A 15372-nucleotide genomic window follows, 5' to 3' on the forward strand; every position below is an offset into this window, starting at 1 on the left:
CGTATTTTAAGATATTCATCAACCCCTCTTTCATATCATAATAGCTTATCACTCAGCACATATGTTTCAAAGTCTCCGCATGACAGGTGTATATGTGATAGATCACATCAAGGGAAAGAACTTTTCTTGGGTACAAAATATTTGCTGATGCTGTCCGAAAATGGTAGGTGGTCTTTTTATTGAATTTTCTGCCCCTATGACCATGCGATTTCACCAAATTACCAAGGTCTACTAACCAGGCATGCTGCATCTGCATCGTACCTTCTCCAGTAAACTGATAGAGTCTGTAACGTCCCCTTAGAAAAATTATGAATGACTCTGCTAATAAACTTCTACGTTATTTGATTTTCAAACAGCGGAGCAAATCTCAAGGTACTCAAACAGGTTTCTCTTTACTTATACAGCGAGCGCCAATACTGCCAGCTAAATAAAAGATTCTAATTACTGAAAGTACTAACTACTGATAGGCATAGTTAGCAAATGAAAGATTTTGATAGAGAACAAACAATGTATTTACCTTAATCATGTTCAAAAGTCATCATATATATTTCTATCAGTTCATGACATCCATCTTTACAAACTTCCCTTTTCTGGCGGGCAGACGTCCAGATAGTCCGCTTCTTGTAACCTTTCAAAACTCTGGCATCTCTCCACATCCACCACTGCTGGCGGCTCACCTCCAATTGCCCAACGCTACGCGCTGTTGACATCCAACTGCCCAACACTGCACTAGTGAGTATTTCACCAATGAGTCCAACCAGCCACAGACTGCACACAGCGCAGTCAGTGATTTTCATACAGAGCGCTACGTGGCGTTACCAGCATAAAAACCTAAACAGTCCACTTACCTAGAACCTAAACAGCCCGCTTACAAGTGATTTTCAACAAGAAAACACTATAAATGAGTGTCTGTAATAAGAGAAACATATTTTAGAAGCGAAACAGGAATTTATCTTTTGCATCGTTTCAGATGACCGGATTACAGGCAACACACATGGCATATGAAGACCGCAGTGTGCCTATGCACTGACGTGTCTCAGGGGCATAACCAATCTTAAAAGACCCTAGCATCGCCGAGGAGCATGAGCGAATACATCGTCTAATAAAAATTATACCACACGGCGTGATATGTAATTCCTAAAGGCCTTATCCAAAGACTATGAAACACCATGTTAATACGCAAGGTACCTCACCTAAGTGCCGTCAGATGCATTTGCGCTGGCGGCCTGGCAGTTATTTGGAATTACGTTTTTGGATTGTGTTCACGGCGTCAGTCCAAGCAACTACTGCTCACCACGTCATCCATGCGAGGTCCAGTGTCGACGAAAGCGTCGGTTTGTTTCCCGTTGCCAACAAAATTGATTTTAAAGTTGAATTTTACCTGCCACTTTGACAGAGTGTTTCCAGAATAGTCAATTCCGGTATTCGTTTTATGAGTATGTACTAACAGTGACAGTAAATGACAAAGAATGACCAGTACTCCAGCAACGGCAGCAGTACCTGGCCAGTGCTGGCTGTTACCGCCAAAAATGCAGCGTTACTGAGTCGCTACTAGATTTCTGTTTATGCTTAGAGTTTTACGGCCCTTCTCAATACATATCGTTAAACGAAAAGCCGACTACACTACTTTGGGAGCGTCGAATCGAGTGGACACGTTAAATTCCGATTTATAACGGAAAACTAACCGACGCTTTCTATTGGCCCTGGGCGTCACACGAAAGACAGTAACTGTATGGGATGCCTCCACCAAAAAACAAATTTGCAAATATCTGCGAAACACCAGAGAAAACGCGTCTGGCAACACATAGGAAATTAGCAGACTTCAGAGATGTTCACTTGGGGCCAGGCACATACGCACCAGGAGTATTTTCTGCTAATCTGGAAGCACATTTAACTTTGCAAGTCTTGATGGGTTCGGAAACTGGTATTAACGAAAAACTGTCATCTACTGAATAAACATCTATTTTGTTCGCAGCTGATAAGGGGGAGGGGGAGGGGGAGGGGGAGGGTTTGGCCCTCTCTTTGCCGCTAGAGTAGTGATAAAAACTGTCCAGTCCTCTCCCTATAGTACAGTACAGTAGTAATACATGACGAATGTTCCACTGTTTATCAAGACACACCATACTGTACCGCAGCCACAAGTTTTTGGATGCTAGTGTGAAAATAGCTTCTACGCTACAACAATTGCGAGAAGCCTTGAAAGCGCGTGAGAGCTAAGACCGAGCATCGCAGCACCTGTGTGCTGAGTCTCCTCCTTTACATGTACAATACTGGCTGCTTCTTAAGGTCCCTCTTAAATTTCTGTGTGCACAATCAAATGTTTTGACCAGCCCTTCTTTAGGGCATATAAATAACTTGCTTATTATCCAGCCTAGCCCAGGAATCTTCTATCAGCCTAACTCCTCCTTCAACCTTTCTCTGTCCATCACTCTTTCTCCCCTTCTCAGTCCATCTGCACTACCCCCCTCCCTGCCCACCTCCTCCACCTTGAAAGGTCTCTGTTGGATCCCATTCATGTTAATTTCTTAAATCTGTTGTCATTTACGGCATAGATTCCACTTCTAAATTTACTGTGGTGTTTCTGACTCCATATGGGAGGAGACTGTGCAATGGAACGTGTTACTTTTACACATAAGCAAGAACGATCTGTCACACTGCTACACTTTAAAACACAGTTTATATGTAATTTATGTCACACAGTCTCACATGGAACCTACATGCGCTTTTTTTATATAGTGTATATGATAAGATACTGTCATCCCCCTTCCCTTCTGTGTGAAAGGATCAATGAGTATTTCTAGTTGCATGCTTGATGGTAGCAGACAAGCCTGTCTGCTAGAGAACAGTAGGACCAACGTCGGAACAGGTAGCTATGCTGTCTAAAAGCAAAGAGGTTTCTACTCTTAGTATGGTCCTGTTCGTCCCTTGTCATGTTGGTATAGGAAGCTGCCTCTCTGGTCACTTCCGTTTGTATCTGTGGAAGCACCCTCCGTAGGGGCCCAGGCAGTCCGTCCGCAGCGAGCGACTGAAGTGGTAAGATCTCCGGCTAAGCGCGTCTCTGCTAAGTCCGTAGGACAATGGATTTCTTAAGTTCAGCCTAACTGAAAATTTAATCACCTTTATTTCAGGTTTAGATCTAAAATATCTAATGTTATCTTAAATTGCAACGCAGTGTAATTCGAGTTTGAAGTTTAGAATATCTTCCAGTAGTTGCTTTGTCACTACTTCGTGAGTAAAGTGGAACCACGTGTGGATGATCCGTAACTCTAACTAAGATCATCAATCTTAAATGCGAATGTGCGTGAGATTATAACGTCTCGTCTTGACAATATTTATCAATATAGCAACTTTTCTTTATGTTCAATCCACGTGGGGCGTACTTTGTGAGACCAGTACCACGTGCTTATACAATTGTTTGACCCATCAGGTTAACAGTAAGACGATAGTAACCAGTTCGAGGTTTTTCTTTTGTAATTTGTGTTTCGATGTAATTTATTTTAATTATCAAAATTATTGTGGAGTTACACTCTTTGTGTAAACCAAGTTGACCACGTGAAGCATGTAGTGTAATCATAAGAGTAGCCTTCACCTATTCTTTTCGGGAAGATTTCACAGAGAGTTTGTAGGAATTTAGTATACCAGTGTGTGGCAATTTCATGACGGACAGGATTGCGCTACGAACGTAACTTCTTTGGGTGAAAATTGAATCGGTTGGTTGTGGTTAATTTCCTCTTGCATATGTTTCAACGTTCTTCGTGTGCTATTTTATGAATGCAGTGTTGTATGCAGTCTCCCAATCTTGGCTCCATATTTGATGTGTTCCGTAAGATTACAAACTCACATTTTCACAATCCTAAATAAGGCACCAGTTTAGTTATGAATCAAGTTTAATATGCTGAAATTTTAACAGAACAATGATCAATGTTAAAATAAATTTCCAAATATAAACTGATTTATTTCTTTTTATTTAAATTGTCTTTTTATATATATATATATATATATATATATATATATATATATATATATATAAAATAACTGGTGATATTTTATATATATATATATATATATATATATATATATATATATATATATATATATATATAATCACCAGTTATCGTAAGATGACTACTAAAAGATTATAATTAATGTTAGTCTGGTTGGGAATTTGGTAAGCTGGATACCTGGTGAAACAGTTGCTCAGTAATGCAAGGTTAACTTCCCCAGATAGCTCACAGCTTTTAACCCGCTTTTATTGTCTTGAATATCAGCACCACTTTCAGAACAACTTAATGCATCAACATTACAACCTCCCGCTCCCTGTCTGTCTCCTCTTGCCCCTCTCTCTGCCGATCTTCTCCTCCCCACTCCCTCTGTCCTCTCCTCTCTTCTGTCCATATGCACCTTCCCCCTCTGACCATCATTCCTCCCTCTCTAACCTCATCCTCTGCTTACCATTGTCTTTCTCCAGCTCCTCCTTACCCCTCCCTAGGTCCATCTACACCTCACCATTTTTCTGTACATTTTCTCCTCTCCCTGTCTATCCCCCTCCTCACCCCTCACACTGCTCATTTCCTCCTCCATCACCTCCCTGTTCATCTTGTCATCTTTCCTTCTTCTATTCCTCTTCCCTTTCTCTGCCCATTTCCTCTTCCCCATCTCTCAGTCCTGTCCATCTCCTCCACCAAATCTCTCTGTCCATTTTTTCCATCCCCCCACCCTGTTAATTTCCTCCTGTCCCTCTCTCTGTCCATCTTCCCTCTCCTCTTCAAAGTACATCTCGTCTCCCATCCTCTTTCAGTCCATCTCTACCTCCCCTTCTCTCTGTCCTTCTCCTCCACCCATATCTATGTCTATCTCCTCCATCCCCACCTCTGTCTGCCCACCTCGTCATTCCCCTTCTCTGTCCACCTTATCATCCCAACCTAAATAGAAACTTGCTGGTTGTACTAAATTTGTTATATATCTATCCAGGGGCATAGAAGGAGATATTTAGGCATAGCCTTGCCCACTTATGCACATGGTGCATATATTTGACATGTGTTTAATATATTTCACACATAACTGTACACATATTTCACCTATATCTTTATTGAAATTCACCCTGCAGTTTCGTTATTGAGGAGCTCAATGTTTATTACGTCATATCGCCTGAACTTTGTGACATACAGTGACATAATTTTGCAAATACGTCCAGTAGTCTATACGGATACTGTCTGGAAACTTTGTTGCGAATAGAGTTAGTAGGTACATTCAGCGATTTATGTGGATACTGTCTGCTAAATTACTTGGGAATAGAGTAATTAGCAGTAAAGAAGCAAAAAATTTAAACGTCATGCATGGTGCGCTAGTCTTTCATGCATATCAGTGTTTATGACGTCATCTCTCTTGAACTATTTGTTGTACAGTGGTATATTCGTATATTCAGTGGTATACGTGGATGCTGTTTGCAAGCTGTTGGCGAATATGGTTATTGGTAAACAAGTAATGAAGTTTTACAGCGTGAACAGCGAAAATGAAGTAAGCGATAAACTTTTTATCTTTCATCATTTTGTAGAGATTGTTGGCGAGAAAAAGTTTCATAAAGCTTGAAAATACGTGCAAAATTTGTTGCAGATCACTAGATGACCGCATTGTCCAATCCTGGATGAATATAAACTGGCTATTTGCGCGTAATGAGCTACGCAACTTTTTCACGCATACCCACACCCCTGCGATAGATAGGCGATTCTTACCCCCACAGAAATTCTTTCCAGGTAGTAAGTGTTACGTATAGCAAGTATTGTTGAAATCGGTGCAGTGATTTAGGAGGAAACGTGGAACATACATACATACATACACACATTTTTTAAATATGAATGGATTTTGTAAATCATATGAAGATACTACTGTAGTACAACATAATATTTTCTTCTTCTTCTATGTTCATCTTTTCTTTTTACATGAAAGAGAATCGTAATATGCTTTAAATATTTATACGTGCATAAGAAAGGTGTATTGACGTAAAATATTGTAGATACACTTAAAAGCTTAAAATATTGTAATCTATTAAATATTTTGCGAGGGATAAACTTTGATATGTATTGAGCGATCGCTATGTGAAACGATAAGAAAGGAGTCGGCGCAGATCAGCAGAGTCTGATTATTGTCGTGCATGACCAAGGAATGTTGTGTTTGAGACTGATGTTTTAGACTGTGTTTACGTTGTAAAGCTCGAACGTTTTTGTTACACATCGTGGACTGTGATGTTAAGAGATAAATTGAAGTGCTTTCTGTCGCGACCTTTCAGCTCACAAAATAAAATCGAGAATTACGAGTCGGCCGTTGTGCCCGAGTGGTTCTAGGCGCTTCAGTCTGGAAACGGGCGACCGCTATGGTAGAAGCAACAGGGTGATAGGACATCTGTTAAGACATCAGAGGATTACTTCCATGGTATTCAAGGGAGCTGTAGTGGACAAAAACTGTAGAGGAAGACAGAGATTGGCATACACCGAGCAAATCGTTGAGGACGTAGGTTGCAAGTGATACCCTTGGATGAATAGGTTGGCACACGAGAGTAATTCGTAGTGGGCCGCATCAAACCAGTCAGAAGACTCATGACCCATAAAAAGGCCTGCTACTCGCGTCCAGAAACTTCACAGTCAGACTCAATTTCAATCTCTCTAGACACAAAATTTTCATCGACGTCAATGAACATGCCTCCTGATATGGTGCCCAGGCCTATATCTTTCTACTTCGGGTTTCAGCCAGCTCTCAGTTTAGGCAACTTTACAAGGACATCCAACTACCCAGCTCTCAGATACGTGCAGATACAACAATGTAAATAGGAAAATTCTCAGGATTTTTGGTGGGCTAGTATGTATACCAGTTTACGCCACAATAGACTGTTGTATCTGGGAACTGAATGCTTCATGTTTTTGATGCTGTGCTAGACTGTTTATGTGTATTAGACACAATCAAACAGTACTTACAATGTACTCCACTATACCGTGTGTTAACCATTTCCACGTAGTATCAATCAACAAATACTTACGGAACGGAACAGCTGCTGCGCAGTTGTAACTTGCCAGAATGCCACCATCTTGGTTCTGTAGATTATAAAAGGAGGCTTAATAGCCACAACCAAACACAGATTTGAATTAGCATAGTGTTATTGCAAAACATTTCTGTAATGGCTTTAAGCACACTGAAATTCTTCTTACTAAGGGGCATAACATTTACCACGTAATTTATGTTTCCAGTGTCAGAAACAAATACTGTCCAGTAATTAGTCTAGTAACTATTACAAACCAAAGCATTCATCAGTTGTTCTCATCCTCCTCGCTAATAGCTTTGGGATGATTAGCACTTTGGAGGAACCCATGTTGACACTTTTTGTCGCAAAAGGAGACTGTTTGTTTGCGGCTATTTAGCGTCGTTTTATATTCTAGTGAACTCAATTGATGACTCTTTGGAAAGTTATTCATTAACTGACACTGCATGGAAATGATTAACAGGCAGTACAGTCGAGCACTTGGTAAGTACTGTTTGTTGGTGTCTACACTGAGGTGACGAAAGTGTTGGGATACCTCCTAATATCATGCTGAACCTGCTCCTTTCGCCCAACATACTGCAGCAATTCGATATGTCATGGACTTAACAAATCATTGGAAGTTTGTTGCATAAATATTGAGCGATGCTGCCTTTATAGCCGTCTATTACGCGAAAGTTTGCCGGTGCAGGATTTTGTGCATGAACTGACCTCTTGAGTACGTCCCATAAATGTTTGATGGGATCCATGTAAGGCGATATGGATGACCAAATCATTCATTTGAACTTCAAACCATTCGCGAACAACTGTGGCCCAGTGACTTGCCACATCACCATCCATAGAAATTCCATCGCTGTTTGCGAACATGAAGTCCATGAATGACTGAAAATGGTTTCCAAATAGCCGAACATAACCAGAGGGCCCAATCCATTCCATAAAAACACAGCCCATACTATTATGGAGCCATCATCAGCATGCGCTGTACCTTGTTGACAGGATCTTTGGCTTTGTGGGGTGTGAGCCACACTCGAATCCTACCGTCAATTCTTACCAACTTAAATCGGGACTCATCTGACCAGTTTACTGTTTTCCAGTCGTCTATGATCCCACCAATATGGTCACGAACCCAAGAGAGATTCCACAGGCAATGCTATTAATAAAGACATTCATCTGCTGCTATAGCTCACTTACTCCAAGGGATACATACTCTTAAGGGATAAATTCGTCGTACATCCACATTGATTTCTGTAGTTATTTCACGGAGTGCTGTTTGTTTATAAATATAGAGAACATTTCCGTGGAGTGCAGCGATCTGGTGCTATACTTTGTTTAAAAAAAGAGTCTTGATCGCAATAACATTTGATTCTTGTGATAGGTTTTGGCTTACGTTAAAGCCGTCCTCGGATTTTTTGGGTCCCCTATGGCTGCTGCTGGCGGCTCCTTGGTTTTTCACGTGATATTACTCTACACTGTATTACTGTATCAAGTGGTATCACGTGAAAATCTGTAGAGCTGCCAGCACCAGCCATAGGTGGCAAAAAAAATCGGAGGATGGCTTTAACATAAGCAGAAACTGGTCATAACAAACAATTTTTTTTGTATTCATGACTGTTTTAACCTGAGCGTTGATTTTTGTTAGCAATCACAACTCTATGCAGACAGCAATGCTCTTGGTCATTAAGTGAAGTCCGTCAGCCACTACTTTGTCTGTGATGAGATGTAATGCCTGAAGTTTTGTATTCTCAGCACAGTCTTGACACTCAGAGTCCTGGGAATTGAATTCCACACGATTTCTGAAATGTAATGTCCCATGTGTCTAGCTCAAGCTACCACTTCCATGTTCAAAGTCTGTTAATTCCCGTCGTGTGGTCATAATCTCGTTGGACACCTTTCTCATGAATCACCTGAGAACAAATAATAGCTCTGTCAATGCATTGCTCTTTTATACCTTGTGTCCGCAATACTACTGCAATCTGTATACGTGGCTATCGCTATCCAGTGACTTTTGTCATCTCAGAGTAATATACGTAAACAGTCATGCAGAGGACCAAACACATACGGTATTCTGTTCCCAGATATAACATTCTACTGTAGCATAAACTGATATGCAGCCTAACCCATCAAAAATTCTAGGAAGCTTCCTATTAACAATGTTACATGGCCACCTATATTGGATAGAGGTGGTGGGTAGTGTGTGACTGGGAAAAGTTGCCATACTAGGCAGTTGAAGGCAAGGCAACACTCATTTCATTATACGAACAAATCCTGTATTAACGTTTTGTACTAGCATCATCATATAGGCTCTGCCGACAGCACACATTCTACTGTTGACATATTATAAGCACAAAGTGTGTGTGCCATTATTTATTGTATTGAAAATAAAATATAATTGTAGGACATACTTTATGTACACAGAGACAATTTTCCATCGCTTCTTGTGTAGAGAACAATATTCCTCATGTGATTCTTGAGTTTCTCCCGGCGAATTTGATAATCAAAATATCCACGGGTATGCTGCCGGTCTATAGTGTCCAACGGGCACAATATTTCGGCGATCAAACATGTCGCCATCATCAGGTGAACTGACGGACTGAGCTCCTGTGAACGTGCCGGCACGGAGATCCGAACGCTATGGCTGCTCAGAGGGAACTGGGTTCGGTCGCGGCGGCGGCCGATTTAAATACCCTCCGCCCGCGGGATCTCCGTGCCGGCACGTTCACAGGAGCTCAGTCCGTCAGTTCACCTGATGATGGCGAAATGTTTGATCGCCGAAATATTGTGCCCGTTGGACACTATAGACCGGCAGCATACCCGTGGATATTTTGAATATTCCTCATGATTGCTACACACACATGTGGCCTGCTGCTGCTGTGTTGTGTGGGCACCTCAGTGACCAATGGCGCCACAGACTATTGTGGCTGTTGTGACTTCCATGTCCTAATCCAGTAGTAGCCCTGCTAGAACTGTAATAACAACACTACCCTGGTAAGACTGCATATCCACATAATAATTCAATTATAGAAAAATTAATACTTACTGATTGGGCTAATAGGTCTTTTCAGCAATTGCAGCGAGGTTCCGTCCAGGCAGAGCATTCCTATTATGTTTTCATTACACAACTCGCTATCACTTTCTGCGTGATGAGAGACTGGATGGACATTTTAAAAATGGCATATAATTCCAGCAAATGCAACACAATGTGTTGGTGCATCCAGTCAGGTAAAGTATCGTCTTGCCAATGTTTTGCAGTGTCATTATTTGTTGATCAGTATTCCTCCTGGTAGAATAATACACTTCTCTATTACCATGCATTTCCCATTATCGATAAGGAAACGTGTGAGTACATTTCTCTGATAGATATTTATGACTAATAGCCTTCTTAAATTTTTCTTTGCTCGACACATGTCATGGCAACTGAACACATGACACCTAGATGTACAGACAAACCGAGATGAATTGATAGTGCTCAAACAGTCTCACTATAAAAATTGAAATTTCATGCTGGTTGGGGTGCTGAAACTGCATGCCATAATTATGCTTTTACAGATATCAAATATATTAGCATAAAATACAGGCAAGTATCCTTACAGCGCAATCACAGGCTTGCCCAGCTCACATCTTCTCTACAACTCAGCCGCAGTGCTGGTAAAACACATTTATCTGATCGATATTTACTACAAACAGACTTGTTAAAGTCGACACTGCAGTGACATGACCTTATCGCATTTGTCCTACTGCGATGATGTCAGAATTCTGGAAGTGGCTTTGTCACAGCCTCGGTGCAAGTGTCTCGATGTGATGGCATCAGAATTCCAAGAATGCTGATGCTGATGTCAGCAACTCTTGGGCTAGAATATACACCAACCCTCCACTCACAACAAGTTTCCTGGATGGTAGTAAATTCAGGAACTTTGTCGTGAACAGTCCGAGAATATACTGCTAAAATTTTAACGGAATGTCTCTACATTGTACACATTCTGATTTAACTGTTGCATATCGACTGGTGAGAGTTCATCAGAAGACTTAAAAGTACTTCCTAGCCTAAACAAAGCCTCATGTCCACTCCACAAGTACTCTGCTACCCAAATAGCTACTTGCTTTGTGTAGTGTACCCTTGACCTATCAAGGAGAGTCAAACAGTTCTGCGCTTCCGAATGCAGGTGCGGATATCTGCAGCAAAGACTGTCACAGAGTCAATGAAACCTCTTACCGAGGACCTCCACTCAACTCCAAACTAAAGGACCCTGATCAAATCTGGAGACAACGCTGCAAACTGCGAGCTCTGCTTGCACCGCACGTGTGAGGGCAACAGTCTTCACCACTCCTGCCATCAACCCATACGAATCGATATTGGTCTCAGAATCCAAGTGACAAACGTCATTGGTGCTGACATGAGCCACAACCTGCAGATGCCTGCACCCTGCATGCTCAACAGCTGCAGGTAGGGATTCCTCAATATCTCAGATCCTCTAGCATAGACATCTATTGCACATTCATTTCCTTTCTGACCCTGGGAACTTTCTCCACAATCCCCTCCATAATGCGCCTAATGTTGGAGGTGCCAATAAGTTGTAACGCCCCCCCTCCCTTGTGCCCGCTTGACCCCTGCTGAATGAGCAGCTGCCTGTCCACTCACAGAGTGGTTGAGCGAGACCAGACTCCATATTGAGTCTCTGACTCGACCAACAAAAATGCGATAGAATCTGCCACTCACCTTTCTGTGAACGCGAATCTCTCACAGTGGCCACTCCGCAAGGTGCCTCCATAGCAGAGTCAGTGGCCACAACAAGCCGCACCTGAGGTGCCCCAAGTTATGTATCAGATGCTACACCCTGAGGCGGCAGCCGGCAGATATCTGGCCGTGACCATAAGCATCTTCTGCTGATCGCGAACGGCGGCCATTTCATCTGCGCCAACATACAGCACGAACACACACTGCCCCTCCTACTAGTACTAACTTAAGAATTAAACTATGAAAACAAATAGATAAGCATAATCTGTGACTTGCTACTTTCCTGGCGTGCCTTCAACAGAGGCTGGCAGCTGACTGGTGTGATCAACAGTCATTTGCCTTTCAAAACAAATAACAACTGTGCTACAGAGTGTGTATACAGATACTGAAACGCGTGACTACCCTCTCAAGTTCAACGACAATCAGCGAAATTGAGAACTGAACCATGCAGTCAGGCAAAAACGCGCGAGGAATTTAAGAGTTATTCCATGAAAACAAACATAAAAAGCTAACTATGTGCTGCTGCACGACGGAATGAGCCAGAGGTGCAGTCTATATACCACGAGTGTCCATTAGTAGAACACATGACCTGTCAGAGGCTAATACAGCATTGGCTCCATTCCAACATCTTGCTGGCGTTCTGAAGTCGTAGATAACAGTTTTTTTAATAATTAGTCGAAGGAACGCATTGAAAATGAGAAAATTTAAATAGAGAAGGAAGTATTTAAGATTGTCATTATAATTTATTATGAAGAATAATTATGTTGATACAAAGTATTACAGAAATACATGTAGACACTCCCACTTACCAAGTTTAAGGGTAATTTGTTGGAATGAATAATTAATAATGTGGATTGTGTACCGTACCTATATACTTAAAAGCTTTATTGCTAAAAAAAAATTCTGTTTGAAGGGCATTTCACAATTCACTCAGCTTCTAGATGTTTCACTAACTCAGCACTGCTTTGTCTTAGAGGGTAGCGTGTAACGGATTGCCTATTCCAGTTGGTTGTACGTCAGCTTCACTGCTCTGAAAACAATAAAAATAGGAGAATATATTAAGACAGTGGTATGGATAGCTGTACTGCAGTTGCAACCACAGTCGAGGAGCGTTTGTTAAGATATGAGACAAACATGTAATTTTTGAAGGGGTACAGCTGAATTTTCAGTAGTTGCAGGGGCTGCACGATTTGGTGGTCTGACCTTACAATATCAGCTAGGATGGCCTTGTTGCGCTAGTGCGGTGAATGGCTAATAGCAGGGGGAAACTACAGCCGTTGGTTTTTCCTGAGGACATGCAGCTTTACTGTGTGGTTAATTGATGATGGCATCCTATTAGCTAAAATATTCTAGAAGTGAATAGTCCCCCATTGAAGTGTCTAGGAGAGAAACTTCCTGCCAGATTAAAACTGTGTGCCCGGCCGAGACTCGGGACCTTTGCCGTTCGCGGGCAAGTGCTCTACCATCTGAGCTACCAAAGCATGACTCACGGCCGGTCCTCACAGCTTTACTTCTGACAGTATCTCGTGTCCTACCTTCCAAACTTTACAGAAGCTCTTCTGCGAACCTTGCAGAACTAGCACTCTTGAAAGAAAGGATACTGCGGAGACTTGGCTTAGCTGCAGAGTGAAAATCTCATTCTGTCTAGGAGAGAGTTTCTCAAGAGGATGTCATCCATTCTATAGTGGGAATGTAACGTCCTTTAATCGAGCAGATAGATTAGAAAACTTAAAATTGGAATCGACTAATTGAAGTTAATAATTTATTATAGTGGCAGGAGGAACAGGACTTTTGGTCAGGTGAGTACAGGATTATAAACACAAAATCAAATAGGGGTAATGCAGGAGAAGGTCTAATAATGAATATCAAAACAGGAATGCAGGTAAGCTATTATGAACAGCATAGTGAACGGATTATCGTAGCTAAGATATACATGGAACCCACACTCATCATAGTAGTGCAGGTTATATTTCATGAGGAGACTGAAGGAAGGTACGAGGAGATAATACAACGTATTCAGATAGTTAAGGAAAACAAAAATCTAATTGTGATAGGGGATCGGAATTCCATAACAGCAAAAGGAAGACAAGTAAAAGTAGTATGTGAATATAGACTGGTGGAAAGGAGTGAAAGAGGAAGTTACCTGGTAGAATTTTGATAAGAGCTCAATTTTTTCAGCGTTAACACTTGGTTTCAGAATCATGAGAGAAACAGTACACATAGAAGAGGCCTTGAGAAACCAGGCTTCAGACTGGATGCATAATGGCAAGACAAAATTTGAGAACTAGATTTTAAACAGTGAAAAATTTCCAGGGGCAGGTGTGAGCTCTGAACACAATTTATTGGTTATAAACCATAGATTAAAACTGAAGAAATAGCAAAAAGGTAGGAAATAAATGATATGCGACACATGTAAGTTGAAAGAACCAGAAGTCGTAGAGGGTTTCCGAGGGATAATTAAGTAATGATGGGCTCAAACAAGGAAAAGGAACACAGTAGAAGACGAAAGGCTTTCTTTGAGGGACAAAATAGTGAAGGCAGTAGAGAATCAAATAGTAAGAAGGAAATAGAAATCCTCGAATATCACAGGAGATACTGAATTTAATTTATGAAAGGAGAAAATATAAGACTGCTGTCAATGAAACAGGCGGAAGGGAATACACATGTCTGGAAAATGAGATTGACAGATATTGCAAAATTACTAAGCTAGAATGGCTTTATGGCAAGTGTAAAGATATGAAAGCATATACAACTAGGGTAAGGGTGGGTACTGTCCATAGAAAAGTAAAGAGGCAGGTAATGTTATAGAAATGGAAGAGGACGTAGATAAAGACGAAACAGGAGACATGATACTGCGTGAGGAAACTGACAGAGAATTGAAACACGAAGTCGAAACAAGACCCCAGGAGGAGACGACATTCCTTCAGAACTACTGATATCCATGGGAGAACCAGTCTTGACAAAACAGTTACACGTTGTGTTCAAGATAAGATGTATGACACAGGAGAGATACCCTCTGACTTCAATAAGAATGTAAAAATTGCAGTCCCTTAAAAAGTAGGTGCCGGCAGCTGTGGATTTACCAACTATCAGTTTAATAAGTCGTGATGATAAAACACTAACACTAAATCTTTACAGAAGAATGGAAAAACGGGAAGAAGCCGACACAGGGGGAGAACAGTTAGGGTTACAGAGAAATGGAGGAATACGAGAGGCAATACTGACTCTGCAACTTCTCTTAGAAGAGAAGTGGACTAAGGAATCGGTATTTTAAAACTAACCTGACCAAGCTTATAACTACAGAATAATACACGCTAGCTAAAACATTTCGCGGGCAATCACGCAAGCAAATCGACAATCTGAATGTAAATAATCAGCCCTACTCTTGATGTAAGTCACAGTACACCATCTTATTAAACACTTCCGCATTAAAATTGTTCTCAAGCGCCACTATAGGATGGAAAAGATAAGACATCCTGTTATTCACTAAAAGAAATATAATCCATGATATTCATTGGTAATTATTGCTATTATTAAAAATGACAAATGCATACTTTCGACAAAGTTTTCAAGCAGAACAACGGTGCGAAGGCTCTATAAGAGCTTTATTATT

This window comes from Schistocerca americana, chromosome 1 (assembly GCF_021461395.2).
Source record: "Schistocerca americana isolate TAMUIC-IGC-003095 chromosome 1, iqSchAmer2.1, whole genome shotgun sequence".
NCBI lineage: Eukaryota > Metazoa > Arthropoda > Insecta > Orthoptera > Acrididae > Schistocerca > Schistocerca americana.